Below are 14,208 nucleotides of genomic sequence, written 5' to 3' on the forward strand. Positions count from 1 at the left end.
TTTATGCGACAGAGACCTAGACAATTGAAGTTCAAAGCAGGCCAGGCAAAAAGTCTGAGAGACAGTTTTTCCAATTAACCACCAAAAAAGCTGAACTGGCTCAAGTGGTAGAGCCAGCCATTACCAAAAATAAGACAATAAAACAAAAAAACAAAAACTCAAAATCAACAACAGCTCAAACCTCTGAATTCCAACCTGAGTACCAGCCCTCTTCCTTCCCCCTCCCTCAATACTGTCACTTTCTCAGAGCTAGTATTGTTTACTGTTTTGCCAAATACTAGTACGTAAAAATGTATTTGTTTCCTCTTTGAGCAGAAAAACATTATCTTTTTCATTCTCTGAACACAGAAATGTTTTCCTTCTTCCCATACAAACATTTCAGATTGTGGTCTATCAGAGGAAAATGTAAATCAGAAAGCAAACAAGTAAAATTTCCGTCTTTTAAACTGTAATCATCTTTGTGATTTCTGACACAAAATGGTACATCTGTCATGACACCTGTCTGTCGTGCAGGTGGCAGTGAAGGGAGCAGGGACAATGGGGGAGATCACTTGCTTGGAAAAGCTGCCTTTTGGTCTCCTGCTTCATGAGAACTGAATCCTGTCACCTCTAGCGCACTCAGGCGGTAAAATCATGTAACTCCAAGTTCTTTTCTGATTCTGTCTCAATCTCCAATTTCACTTGGTGTTTTACACAGATCTGAATATTCTCACATACTTTAGTGTCCCTGATTCAATTTCTGCATAAACTTCCCAAAATGCTAACAGAACTGAGGTAGTTCAATATTTTTTTTTTGTCAGTCATGCGCCGTGAAATCTGGGCCTGGTGCTGTCCTTCAGCTCTTAAGCTTAATGTGAGTGCTCTACCTCTTGAGCCACAGTGCCACTTCAGTTTTCTGAATGGTTTATTGGAGATAAGAGTCTATGGACTTTGATGCCTGATCTGGTTTTGAACTGTGATCCTCAGATCTCAGCCTCCTGAGTAGCTAGTATTACAGGCGTGAGCCACCAGCACCCGGCCTAGTTCAACTTTTAAAATATGTGAAAATTCAGCTAGTAAAGTACTAATTGGTAGTACATTTAGTGTAATGGAATTACAATAATTTATCTTCCTCTCACATTTTGCCTTTCAACCAACCATATTACAATTCTCTAGACCAATTCTTACCTTGAAATTATGATGTGTGACAGAGGAGATATTTATTTTTTAGTTTTAGGTTTTATTTTTTTGGCTGGTCGTGGGGCTTGAACTCTGGTCCTGAGGGCTGTCCCTGAGCTCCTTTGGCTCAAGGCTAGCACTTTATCACTTGAGCCACAGTGCCATTTCCATCTTTCTCTGTGATTAATTGGACATAAGCATCTCACAGTTTCCTGCCTGGGATGGCATCAAACCTTGATCCTCAGAAATCAGCTTCCTGATTAGCTAGAATTACAGGTGCGAGCCACTGGTACCTGGCTAGACTGTATATCTTTATTTACTTTTTGTGTGATAAACTTATAAGAAGGTTGCTTTGAAGTATACAAGTATTATATATAGGAATATAGATGCTATAGAATGTGTACATTTTGAGAGTAATTTATCTATCCATGTTGCATTTATTTGGGATTCATAAAAGAAGACTGCCTAGCAGGATGATTGATGCATGCATATAATCCCACTGACTCAGGAAACTGAGAAATTGTGGTTTGAGGCCAGTCCAGGAAAATTAGGGAGATTCTATCTCAAAAGGATAATGTTAGGAGGTATGGTTCCGGTGAGAGACGCCAGGCCCGAGGACACCAAGATAGCAGTATAGCCACCTGGTCATCCAACTTCTTCCCTAACAGATGCAAAACTTAGAAGACCAGTAGTCATGCATATCATAGAAAAAAATTGAATCACTTAGAAAAGAAAAGGCCTTAAATATAAATGGAACAATCCTGCTTGGAACAACAGCTAGCAACTCTGGAATATCAGCAAACTTGGTCTTCAGAAGCTGCTTGAAAGTCAATTATGACACTTTGAAGACATATTCATCATTGACTACACTTCCATTTTTATCTTCAGTAGTTACTTACAAGTTCCTTGTAACTGATGCTTTGTGTTCAGGATGCAAGGAAAATTGCATCCTGAGAAGTTTGCAGGTTAGTATAGTATGTGGTATACTACATCCCAGTGCTTTGGCTTTTTCTAAAAATGGACATCTGGCAGTCAAGTACCATACTGTTCCATGTCACCAAAAGGAAGAGTTTTACTTCACTGGGTGCTTCTTTGTCAAACAGAAATTAAACTAATGGTAAGTCCTCTGATCTTTCAGACATGCTTTGGACTAGTTAATAGTCTATGACATTATGCAGTATATGAAAGCACACTTAAATACTATATGTAAAGATTAACCAAACAATGGATGGAGGCTAACTCAATAGGCCGATTTTTTTTTTCATAATGAAGATGTAGCCATTGCTGAAAGAATGAAAAGTAATTCCTGTTTCTGTTCTGTTTGCCTGGTCTATGTCAGATACTTGATAAGTATGTAATAACTGAATAAATGTTCTTATAAAAAAAGATAATATTAGGGGCTGGGAAGGTGGCTCAGTGGTAGAGCGCTTCCCTTGCATGCATGAGGCCCTGCGTTTGATTCCTCAGTACCACATAAACAAAAAGAAAAAAGCCAGAAAGTGGCACTGTGCCTCAAGTGGAAGAGCACTAGCCTTGACCTAAGACCTGAGGGACAGCGCCCAGGCCCAAAGTTCAGGCCCCACGACCAGAAAAAAAAAAAAATAATGTTAGCTAAATGACTGGGGACTTGGCTCAAGTAGTAAAGTGCTCGAGTAGCCAATGTAAAACCACTAGTCTAAACCCTCACGCTGCACATAAAGAAGAATTCATAGAAGAGAAATGAATATTCTTTTGTCCAACTTTACGTCTAATAGGAAAGGACTCATGTAGAGGCTGGAAGGGCATCAACATAGCCATGGGTGCTGTAGGCAGTCCACTGTGGTCTATGTTCTTTCTCTATCTCTCCTAGAAAACAAGTGACCACAAAGCATATTACTATTCCTTAATTTTAAGAATGTTCCTGGGTTAGCTGTGGAGTCCAGTGTTAGAGCACTAGCACAGCTGTGCAAGACATGAGCTACAATTCCCTTCCAAGCACCACATACACTGATAAAAGTTCTTGCTGGGCTGGGTGCCATAGACTAACTGCTATAACCCTAGCTACTCAACAGAATGAAATCTGAGAATTACTGTTTGAAGCAAGTATCAGCAGGAAAGTTCCTAAGACTCTTATCACCAATTAGCCACCACCAATCTAGCAGTGGAGTTATGGCTCAAGTGTTAGAGTGTTTGCCTTGAACACAAAACCTAAGGGACAGTGCCCAGGCCCTGAGTTCTTCCCCATGACTGGCATACACATAAAAAGTTCTTCCTGTTTATATCTATTCATAAAACCCATCAGAAACCACCTCAAAGCATATTTGTGTATTCTTACTTTTGATGGCCAGGACAAGAGAAGGTTCGATATAAATTCTACAGAGGAGCCTAGGGGGCCTCATTCTGCCTCAGTTCCCCTGTAAGGAGCAGGGTAATAACATGAGTTGAAGTTAAAGAAATCAGTAAACAAATGAATGGAAAACAAATGAACCCAAAAATTTACAATATGGAGACATGTTAAAAGTCAACATCTACCTCATGGCTCTAATCCCAGCTATTCAGGAGGCTGAGAGCTGAGGATCCTGGTTTGAAGCCAGCTTGAGCAGAAAACTCCATGAGACTCTTATCTCCAATAAACTACCCCAAAAAGACAGAAGTGGTGCTATGGCTCAAGAGGTACAGTGCTGCCCTTGAGCAAAAGAAACTCAGGGACAGCACCCATGCCTAGATTTCAATCTCCAGGACAAGCCAAAAAAAAGCAAATGAGAAGAGTCAACATCTTCATATAAAGTTCTACATGAATTGTATGAAGAAATGAAACAACAAGTCGTTATGTAGAAAAATGAACTTTAGGGGCTAGGAAGGTGGCTCAGTGGTAGAACGCTTCCATTGCATGCATGAGGCCCTGAGTTCGATTCCTTAGCACCACATAACCAGAAAAAAAAAGCCGGAAGTGGTGCTATGGCTCAAGTGGTAGAGCACTATCCTTGAGCTGAAGAGCTGAGGGACAGCGCTCAGCCCATAGTTCAGGTCCATGACCGGACCAAAAAAAAAAAAAAAAAAGAAAAAAGAAAAATGAATTTTACAACTTTGGCGGGGAGGGGGAGGTAGGATGGGGGGGGGGGGCCGGAGGGAGTATGGGAGTATGGGAAGGAATGGTAAGGGGGAACAAAGAGGAGGCAACAATGAAGGATTTGCAGATGAAAAAAGAGTCACATATCAAAGATAACCTTTCTTTTTTTTGTACTTTTTTTCATTTCTAAAATGCTAGATGGCACGATGCCTCTCCTGTCTTTCCTATGGTTTCTACCATTTCCTGAAGCTGGAAGCTGCATGGAAGAGGGTTGTTCCAAAGAGCCAAATCACTGTCCCAGTTCCTTAACAATTTCAACATGTCCCTAAATCTTCACAAAGAAGGTTAATGTAAGAAGAAGAATGAAACTTGAGAGGAAACAGAACTATGGTAACATGAGTCGTGGCCTTAGCCATGAGAGGACGGAAAGCAGGGGTCCTGGAAACCTACGACTTCTTCATGCTGTCTGCATGTGTCCTTCCTCATGCCAGTTGTGTACAACAATACCAGGCTGATAATCTTAATGAACATTTTGACATTGTCTATTGCTCCCAAGTTTACGACCAATCACTGATTCTGATCACCTGTGATTTCCCCCTGCATAAAGGTAGTTTAGTTCTGCTGGAAAACTCACTCAGCAAGGAAAAATGTCCATTTTACCTTCATGAGCATCAACTTCAGATGAATTCTTAAGACCATTTTAGTCATCTCAATGCCACTCTATTTCTTTAGCTCATTCAGTCTCCCATTCTCTACAATTAGTTTCTCAAGCTTTCTCTTCTCTCTGAACAGCACAATACACATTAGAGTTACAGGTCTTTTTCCTGAAACAAATATGAACAACTGCAACAGAAAACTCTCCTTCCCATGTTTCTGTACCTCTCAATATCCCCACATAACCATTAGTCTCAGTTAAATTCAGAACTTGGGTTGTCCCATAAATATAAAGTGTTAGGTTAATGCTGGGTAATAGTGGCTCACAATGTAATCCTAGCTACTCAGAAGGCTGAGACCTCAGGATCTCTGACCAAAACAACACAGGCAGACAAACAGAAAAGATTCTTATTTTTATTTTACCAGCAAAAGCTGGAAGTGGAAATATGGCTCAAGTGGTAAAGTGACAGTTTGGAGGAAAAAGTCCAAGTAAAAGCAAAGGGCCTTGACTTCAAGAACCAGAATAGGGGTGTGTGTGGGTGAACACACATACACATGCATGTACACACACGCACACACACAATCCACACATGCGCACACACACACACACACACACACACTTTTGCCAGGCACCAGTGGCTCAGCCTCTAATTCTAGCTACTCAAGAGGCTGAGATCAGACAATCAGTGTGAAGCTAGCCTGGGCACGAAAGTCTGTGAGACTCTTATCTCCCAGTAACAACCCAAAAGCTGGAAGTGGAGCTGTGGCTCATGTGGCAAAGCACTAGTCTTGGCCAAAAACAATTGGAAATAGCACTTAAAACATTATTACTTGCTTAATACATAAAAATATTATATATATATTGTCGCTACCCGCCTCGACCAGCAAGGAAGACGCGACACCGGACTCTTCTCTCTGCAGTTTATTCAGGACCTTTTTGTAATCTTCTGACCCCAACCCCGGGGAGAATTCCCCACAGCCTTAAGTACCCGCTGGGTAGCCAACCCTGATACGCCACGTGGGAACCACCAATAGGTTCAGGTGCGCAGAAGCAAGCCAGATTCTTTGCCTTAGCCATATCAGGAGTTGTTTACACAGAGAGCACTCGCCATCGGGAAGGCGGAGGGCGGAAGCTGGCACCATCTTCCAGGTGCGGCCTCTCGCAGCTCTCTACAGTTCCCCCTTTTTTGTTTAAAGAACACAGATGAGAACAGAGGTCTGATCCCTGTTGTGCAATTGCAAGGACTGCATACAAGCCTTCTCCCAGAGGGCGCCTTGTCTAGGGATGACTCAGCCTGTCCATTGATTCGTTTTTCACAAGGACGGGAAAAGGCGAATCGAACCCGTGTGCAATCAAACATGCTCTCCTCGAGGGCAAAACTCATGCCTCTCGACTGCAGTACTTTGGCTTTGCAATCTGTGTTCATTGTTTTAGGGTGGCAAGCCACGCTTAGGGGGACTGACCTGCTCCAATGACTGTAAAGGCTTGGATAATCATGGCTGCACTGCGATGCTGAGAACCTCTAATTTGGCAAATGCACCACAGACATACCAAGGAGGCTAACACCAGAAGGCCTGTCAGGGCTCCTAAACCCGCCCATTCCTTAAGATGATTCATAGCAGCGGAGATCCATGAAGATAACCCCTCCGCCAATCCGGCATCCACTCGGGTCGAGTTCACCATGACGATGGCAACCCTGAGCTGTTCCATCAGGCTGTCGAACTCCCCAGTTCAATTACCTAAAAGATAACTAGACAACTGTTTAGACAAATTTGCAGCGTTTTTTGAATAGGTTTTTTTCCTGGGCCTGAACTCTGGGTCTGGGCGCTGTCCCTCAGCTCTTCAGCTCAAGGCCAGCGCTCTACCACTTGAGTCACAGCGTCACTTCCGGCTTTTTTCATTTCTTTTTGCTTATGTGGTGCTGAGGAATCAAACCCAGGGCCTCAGGCATGCAAGGCAAGTGCTCTACCACTGAGCCACCTTCCCAGCCCCTTTCTTCTGGGTTAATTGCACCACAGCAGCAGCTAATCCAGCATTAGTTAGTGGTCCACCCAGCTCTCTGCAAACTTTCATCCATGCTTCTAGTCCCCTGTTCTTATATGGGGTTATGGGGGCTCTGCATTCCTTAGTGCACTGCTCGTAAACAAGCTGTTTAATTAATGGCATGGCTGCGTCTGGGTCACCAAAAATTCTGCCAGCGGCCTCGACCATACGAGCAACAAAGTCCGAAAACGGCTCCATAGAGCCCTGCAGGATTTTGGTGAGATTGCCACTCACCTCGCCTTTATTTGGTAAGGCCTTCCATGCCTTTATGCCAATTTTATTGATTTGTTCATAAACTTGAACCGGGTAGCCTATCTGCTGATTGGCGAATCTCCCCTGTCCAAGCAGCATATCTCTGTCCCAAGCTGGGTTTCCCCCAGCCTGATTGGCCGCAGCCTCTTCACTAGCAAATTCAATCAAAAAGGCCTTCCAATCTAAATACTGACCTGGGCTCAAACAAGCTCGTGCGAGCCCACTCCAATCACCGGGTGTCATGCAATGTCTGTTTAGGGCCTCCACCTGGGCTACAGTAAAGGAGGCTGTGATTCCATATGTCCGCACAGACTCAGCTAAAGATTTTATAACCTTAAAATCTAAGGGTTCATGATATCGCTGTCCCTGTGGATCCTGAAATATTGGACAGGCTAGATGTAACTCGGTTCTGACCGCTTTCCACACGCCTGGGCTGAAAGAACAGCCGGGGCTGCCACTTCCGGGGTCCTCCGCATAGAGCGGAGGGGCCGAAGGTGTGGGGCGGTGCACGGAGGGTGTGCATTCGTCTTTATCTGGGTCCTCTCTCTCCTTCCCTTTCCTCCTCTTTCTTATCTTTGTTTTTTCTATTTGTTCTATGAGTGATTGTAGTTCCTCTGAGTCTGTAGACTCAGAGGTCTCTAGTTCGGCAAAATCAGGGTATGACCCCCCCCCCCCCCCCCCCCCGCTCTCCTCCTTTTCGCTGTCTGCCCTTTCTGATCTTTCTTCCTGCAGCATTTCTAAGGCGGCCTGACCATTCTCTACCGCCTCACTGCAACGCTGGTCCTCAAGACAGCCTCTTATCAGTTTCCATATTGGTCTCACTCTGCTCTTAAGCGTTCCTTGTTCAGAGGCAAAATCTAGGTCCCTCCCTAGTTTCTCCCAAGAGGCCACCGTGAGGCTTCCAGAGACAGCGAACCATGGGGCAACGGTGTCACATTCATTCAAAAATCTCTCTAAAGTACTCTTTTTTATTTTTAACTTTTTTGAGTGTAGTAGCTCATTGAGAGCCAAATTAATTGGGTGCGAAGAAGAAGCGCCCATGTTTTAAACATTTAAAGCTGGTAAACAAACTTTTACTTTCACTTTTGGCTACTCTATTGACTAGCCCCGGGTTCTCACTCTCTCTTTATCTACCGAGAAGAGCAAAAATCCCCCCCCCCTCTTGTGGCGGATTCCCCTTTTACCTGGGAACTTACTCCCCGCTCTTGTGGCGGATTCCCTTTACCTGGGGACTTACCCCCGCTTTTGTCGCGGATTCCCCTTTTACCTGGGGACTTACCGGTGCACCACCCTGACCGCAGAGAGTTCTGAGTCCTCGATGGGGTTATGGCTGAGTTCCCCGTACGGGCCGCCACGTGTCGCTACCGCCTCGACCAGCAAGGAAGACGCGACACCGGACTCTTCTCTCTGCAGTTTATTCAGGACCTTTTTTTAATCTTCTGACCCCAACCCCGGGGAGAATTCCCCACAGCCTTAAGTACCCGCTGGGTAGCCAACCCTGATACGCCACGTGGGAACCACCAATAGGTTCAGGTGCGCGGGAAGCAAGCCAGATTCTTTGCCTTAGCCATATCAGGAGTTGTTTACACAGAGAGCACTCGCCATCGGGAAGGCGGAGGGCGGAAGCTGGCACTATCTTCCAGGTGCGGCCTCTCGCAGCTCTCTACAATATATAATCAACTAGTTATACAAATTGGACATGTCAGTTTCCTACTTGCTTGAATGTGTTTAAATGTTCAGCATTCCGTTTTTAAAATAAGGAGCTGAGGAGGAGCTGGCTAAGGTCTCTTCATTTTTGAATGGCTGATTTCACACAGGTACCTAGTAGGGGCTACTTCCCATGTCTACTGTGGTTAGGTGAGTAGACCTGCATCTTATTATGTCACCCTCGGGTGGCTATTCATAAAAAGCACAGCAAAGAATCCCAATTTCTCCACAGAAATGTCATTTAGAGAAGCCAAAGGGCCAGGAATGAAAGACATTAAATGAGCTAGACAGTGAGAGGAAAACTAAAAGAGGGTGCAGGGGCAGACTGCAGGAAATACATAGATTAATGGCTCACGCCTTTAATTCTAGCTACTCAAGAGGCTAAGAACTAAGGATTCTGGTGTGAAGTCAGTTCAGGCAGGAAAGTCTATGAGTCTCTTCAGTAAACTACCAAAAAGCTGGGAATACAGTTGTGGAGCACTAGCCATGGGCCAGAAAAGTTCAGGGACAGTGCCCAGCTCACCCTGAGTTCAAACCCTAGGACCAATGGAAAACCCAAACTACTGACAGTCAGGATTTCCTGAGTAGGTTGTGGGCAGTGAGCTTTCATGTATTTGCCCACTTCATCTTCATAAAAACTCCATACAGCTACTATCCTATGCAGATACAAATATTAAGGGATAAAGTACAAAATAATGTGCAAATAATATAGTTAAAACCATCCATGGAGGATTTTATTCCAAAGTTAATTCCCTTTTAATACCAGGTTATAAGTGAATTGGGAACTTGAAGACAGGTTGGAATGAAGTTGTCCTTTATTCCTTATTGGGTTGCAACCTCTGGCTGGAGCAACAACTGGACAAGCAGAGCATGATGATGTGACAAGGCTGCCACTCTACTGCAAACCTGTCCCCCTACTTATGGTTCTTGTGGAACTGGAAGGGAGGGATGGAGTTTGCTGATGACTCCTAGGTTTGTAGCTCACTCTTTCTAGAATGCATTAACTCAAATGTGTGGAGGGAGAAAACCTGGAAATATGGTTACAATTTTTCCTAAAGAAGTCATCTTTGTAGCCTGAGTTCTGCAACACATACCATCTACCTCTAACAATTCTTTGTCACCTTGAGTAGAGAAAGATAGTTGCCTTATTTCTTCCCATTTTCCTCATGCTCTTTTCTTTATTTCAGGGCCTGCTACAGTTTATCTATGTCTAAAGGCTATGTATGGGCTATGTTTGGTAAAGTATTACTCTAGGTTTAGGCAATACATCAAAACACTGAATGATTTTAAAGGAAGTACTTAGGCAATGAAACAAGAAATGTGACAGGGAAAGCCTGTTAAGTTCTAGATGCTGTCAATTTCTTTTCAAAACCACTCTTCTAACATCATATACATATTTTCATGCACTGGAGAACAAACCCAAGAACTTGCACCAGGATGCTAAGCACTCTATTATTGAGGTATATCCTGAGACTTTTCAAAGTAATACATAAGAAATGTATGAATGGCTGGGCATCAAGAGAAAGCTCACGGATTGGGAGAAGACCCTCACTAGCCATACAACAGACAAGGGCCTCACATTGAAAATATGCTTAGAACTCAAAAAATTAACTCCTCCAACAATAAATCCTCAAAGAAACAATCACCTGATTAATAAGTGGGCTAAAGACTTAGAGACTTCTCTAAAGAGGAACTAAAGGATGGCCAATAGACACATGAAGAAATGCTCAACTTCTCTGGTCATAAAAGAAATGCAAATCAAAAGAACATTGAGATTCCACCTCACCCAAGTTAGAATGGCTATATCAAGAAATCTAATAACAACAGATGCTGGAGGGGATGTGGCCAAAAGGGAACCTTACTACATTGTTGGTGGTAAACTTGTCCAACCACTTTGGAAAGCACTATGGAGGTTCTTCAAAAGACTACACATAGAGCTCCCTCAGCAATCTCACTTCTGAGCATTTACCCAAATGACCTCAAACAAGGCCATACTAAAGCTACCAACACAACTATGTTTATAACAGCATTATCCACCATAGCTAAGATATGGAACCAACCCAGATGCCCCTCAGTAGATGACTGGGTCAAGAAAATGTGGTACATATATACATATATTGGAGTTCTATGCCTCCATCAGAAAGAATGGCATTGCCCTATTTGTTAGCAAATTGATAGACTTGGAAAAAACTATATTAAGTGAAGTAATCTAGGCCCAAAGAAACATAGGTGTCATGGTTTCCCTTATTTGCAATAATTAGTATATGTATAGGACAAGCAGAAATGCTCAAAAGCTATGTACCTATGACCATATAAGATGATACTAAGTGAAATGAACCCCAAGATAGAGACACAAGTGGTTGTATCTTTCTTGCTGTTGTTTTTTAATGTATTCATAATGTACCATGTGATTTTTTTGTTTCTTATGTATGGTATTACCCTTATTTTCACTGTATTTGATTCTGGTGCCCTGAATCTTGTAGATACATTGTTCTAATTTGGGGAGGGGAAAGGAAAAAACAAAATGCTGAAATAAGGATACAGGTTGGCCCATTGTAACAATGAGACGTACAAGATACTATGTTGAAAATGAACTTTATAACTTCTGGAAAGGGGAGGGAGCATTTCAGTAGCGGGTAAGGGAGGGGATGGTAGGGGAAAAACAAAGAGGTAAATGTACTCATTATCTTACTCATGTAACTGTAATTCCTCTGTACAGTATTTTTACAATACAAATATATACAAAAAAGAAAAATTCTTGAAACTTATTGCAATTGTATATTATGTTCTCAGCATATCACTATTTCTTATCTCTTTCAGTCCCAACAACTATCCTGCCTCTTGATACTGTTTGTATATTTATATATTTATTTATTTTTTTTTAATTTTTTCGGTTGTGGGGCTTGAACTCTGGGCCTGGGTGCTGTCCCTCAGCTCTTCAGCTCAAGGCCAGTGCTCTACCACTTGAGCTACAGCGCCACTTCCTTGTATATTTATTTTGTGTCATTATATACTTGTACTTTGATTTCAGGAAATAGGTTGTTTTACTCATCATGATAATTTTATCTTTAAAAGTAATTCATAGACATTGTCAGGTCTCTTTCCAACAGATAATGGCATTCCTTCCAGGCATGTATTGATATACATGTACTTAATTTACCCCAGAGTATTTTATTATTAACTATTATTATTGTTGTTGTTGTTAATTTGAAATGGGGTCTGACTATATTTCCCAAGCTGATCAGCTGAAGCTCAGCTGATCTCCTGCCTAATGTATCAAGGAGCTGAGATTAGAAGGTCATACAGCCACGTTTGCCATTCAGTTGTATTTTGCTTTGCACTTTCCTGAGTACTGGAATACTAGATATCTTTTCCAATGTCAGGTTCTCTGTTCTTTTGTTCTATTGTGCAGGGCAAATGAATTCATCACCAACCAGGTTATCAATTCCCAGACGTACTTGTAGAAAAGTTCTATGACCCAACACTTTCCTACTGTCCTGTCCTGACATCATCCCCAGCCTTTTTAATTAATGGATGAACCTATTCTTTTCCCTCCCCCCACCACTTTTTTGTCAGTACTGAGGTTTGAACTAAGGCCTCATATGTGCTATGCTGGTCAGCTCTACCACTTGAGTCATGACTCTAGCTCTGTTTTCTGTTTTTGACATAGGCTCTCTTAAATGTCTCTGTCCAGGTTGGCCTTGAATCATGATCCTCCTATTCTCATCCTCCCAGGAATCTGCAATTACAGGTGTGGACAACTGGGCCAGAAACCCTCTTCATTTCTAAAGATATTTCTTGTCGCATATGAAGCCATGTATTTCTACAGCCACCGTGAAATCTATGATCCTCTAGAATTGCCTGAACTTCTGAACTCAGATTCATACATGTCATTCAGCACACGTCTAGTATTTGTTTCTCTTTCCTCTGGGTTCCCCCCAAAATGTGTTAATATATCTAAGTAATATTCCAGCCCTCTCTGTGCAGTCTCTGTAAGTTGTTTATCCCAAGTCATAAAAGAATCATCCTGGTCAGGGAAAGTGGCTCAGTGGTAGAGTGTTTGCCTTGCATGCATGAAGCCCTGGGTTCGATTCCTCAGCACCACAGAAGCAAAAAGAAAAAAGCCAGAAGTGGTGCTGTGAATCAAGTGGTAGAGCTGAAGAGCTGAAGGACAGCACCCAGGCCCAGAGTTCAGGCTTTACGACGGGACCCCTCACCCCCCCCAAAAAAGAATCATCCTGAAATGAAGCAAATAAAGCTTAGGAAGCAAAGTTTTCAAATCTTCTTTGGGATTATGTAATACCCAGTGATTTTCAATCCAAAGGACTCTGGCCAGCATCTAATATATGGAAATTACATTGGGGTTAAAAAGACTAAGAAGGCACACTGGGTTTTTTTTTTTTAATTTAATTTTATTTTATTTGAGAACATACTGTACAGAGGGGCTACAATTAAACGGGCAGGATAATGCATACATTTCTTACCAAGCATTGCAGCCTCCTCCTTTGTTTACCCTTCACCTCCCTTCCCTGCCTCCCCCCTCCCCCCACCCAATTATACCCCCCCCCCACACCGACATTGTAAAGCTGGTTTTGACATGACATTTTGTACTTCTCATTGTTGCAACAGGTCCACCTGAATCCTTAAACGACTTGTTTGTCCCCATCTCCTCCACATGTTATACTGACATCAAATATAGTGAAAGCGGGGAGCGGGGGTTACACTGTGGGGGAGGGACATACAAAACAACAAAGAAATAATCTTATAAATGCGTTAGAAACACATGCATGAAAGAAACGAAAACATTAAAATACATATTTAAGGGTTCATTTTCCTATCATCACATTATCTGACCTTTTCCGCTTGACTCATACCTATACTGGATATTGCAAATAAGGGAAACCATGGGACCTATGCTTCTTTGGGCCTGGCTTACTTCACTTAATATAATTTTTTCCAAGTCTTTCCATTTCCTAACAAATGGGGCAATGTCATTCTTTCTGATGGAGGCATAGAATTCCATTGTGTATATATACCACATTTTCTTGATCCATTCATCTACTGAGGGGCATCTGGGTTGGTTCCATGCACACTGGGTTTTTAACATGCATGTTTCTGAGGATGCCATGAGCCCTTCAAAACCTGGACCTAGTATCACTGTCTCCCCCTCATGTATACAATGGCCCTTGGGAGAAACACTGATGCTCTTTAACAATAATCTAACCACAGCAAGGAAAACAAACACATATAAAATCCTGTTTCTTACTTAAGGCATTCTGATGAGCCCTGAAGCCCATCCATAGAGCTGATGGGAGATCATGTAGGAACATCTCTGAGACTCTTA

General features: G+C 42.6%; 1 pseudogene; it reads left to right on the forward strand.

Annotated features, from left to right (window-relative positions):
* Window positions 1-1,744: 1,744 nt before the first annotated feature.
* Window positions 1,745-2,368, forward strand: LOC138835837 (complex I assembly factor TMEM126B, mitochondrial-like; annotated as a pseudogene).
* The last annotated feature ends 11,840 nt before the right edge of the window (window positions 2,369-14,208 follow it).

This window comes from Dipodomys merriami, unplaced genomic scaffold (assembly GCF_024711535.1).
Source record: "Dipodomys merriami isolate MVZ:Mamm:240054 unplaced genomic scaffold, mDipMer1.0.p SCAF_10, whole genome shotgun sequence".
NCBI classification, from domain to species: Eukaryota; Metazoa; Chordata; class Mammalia; order Rodentia; family Heteromyidae; genus Dipodomys; species Dipodomys merriami.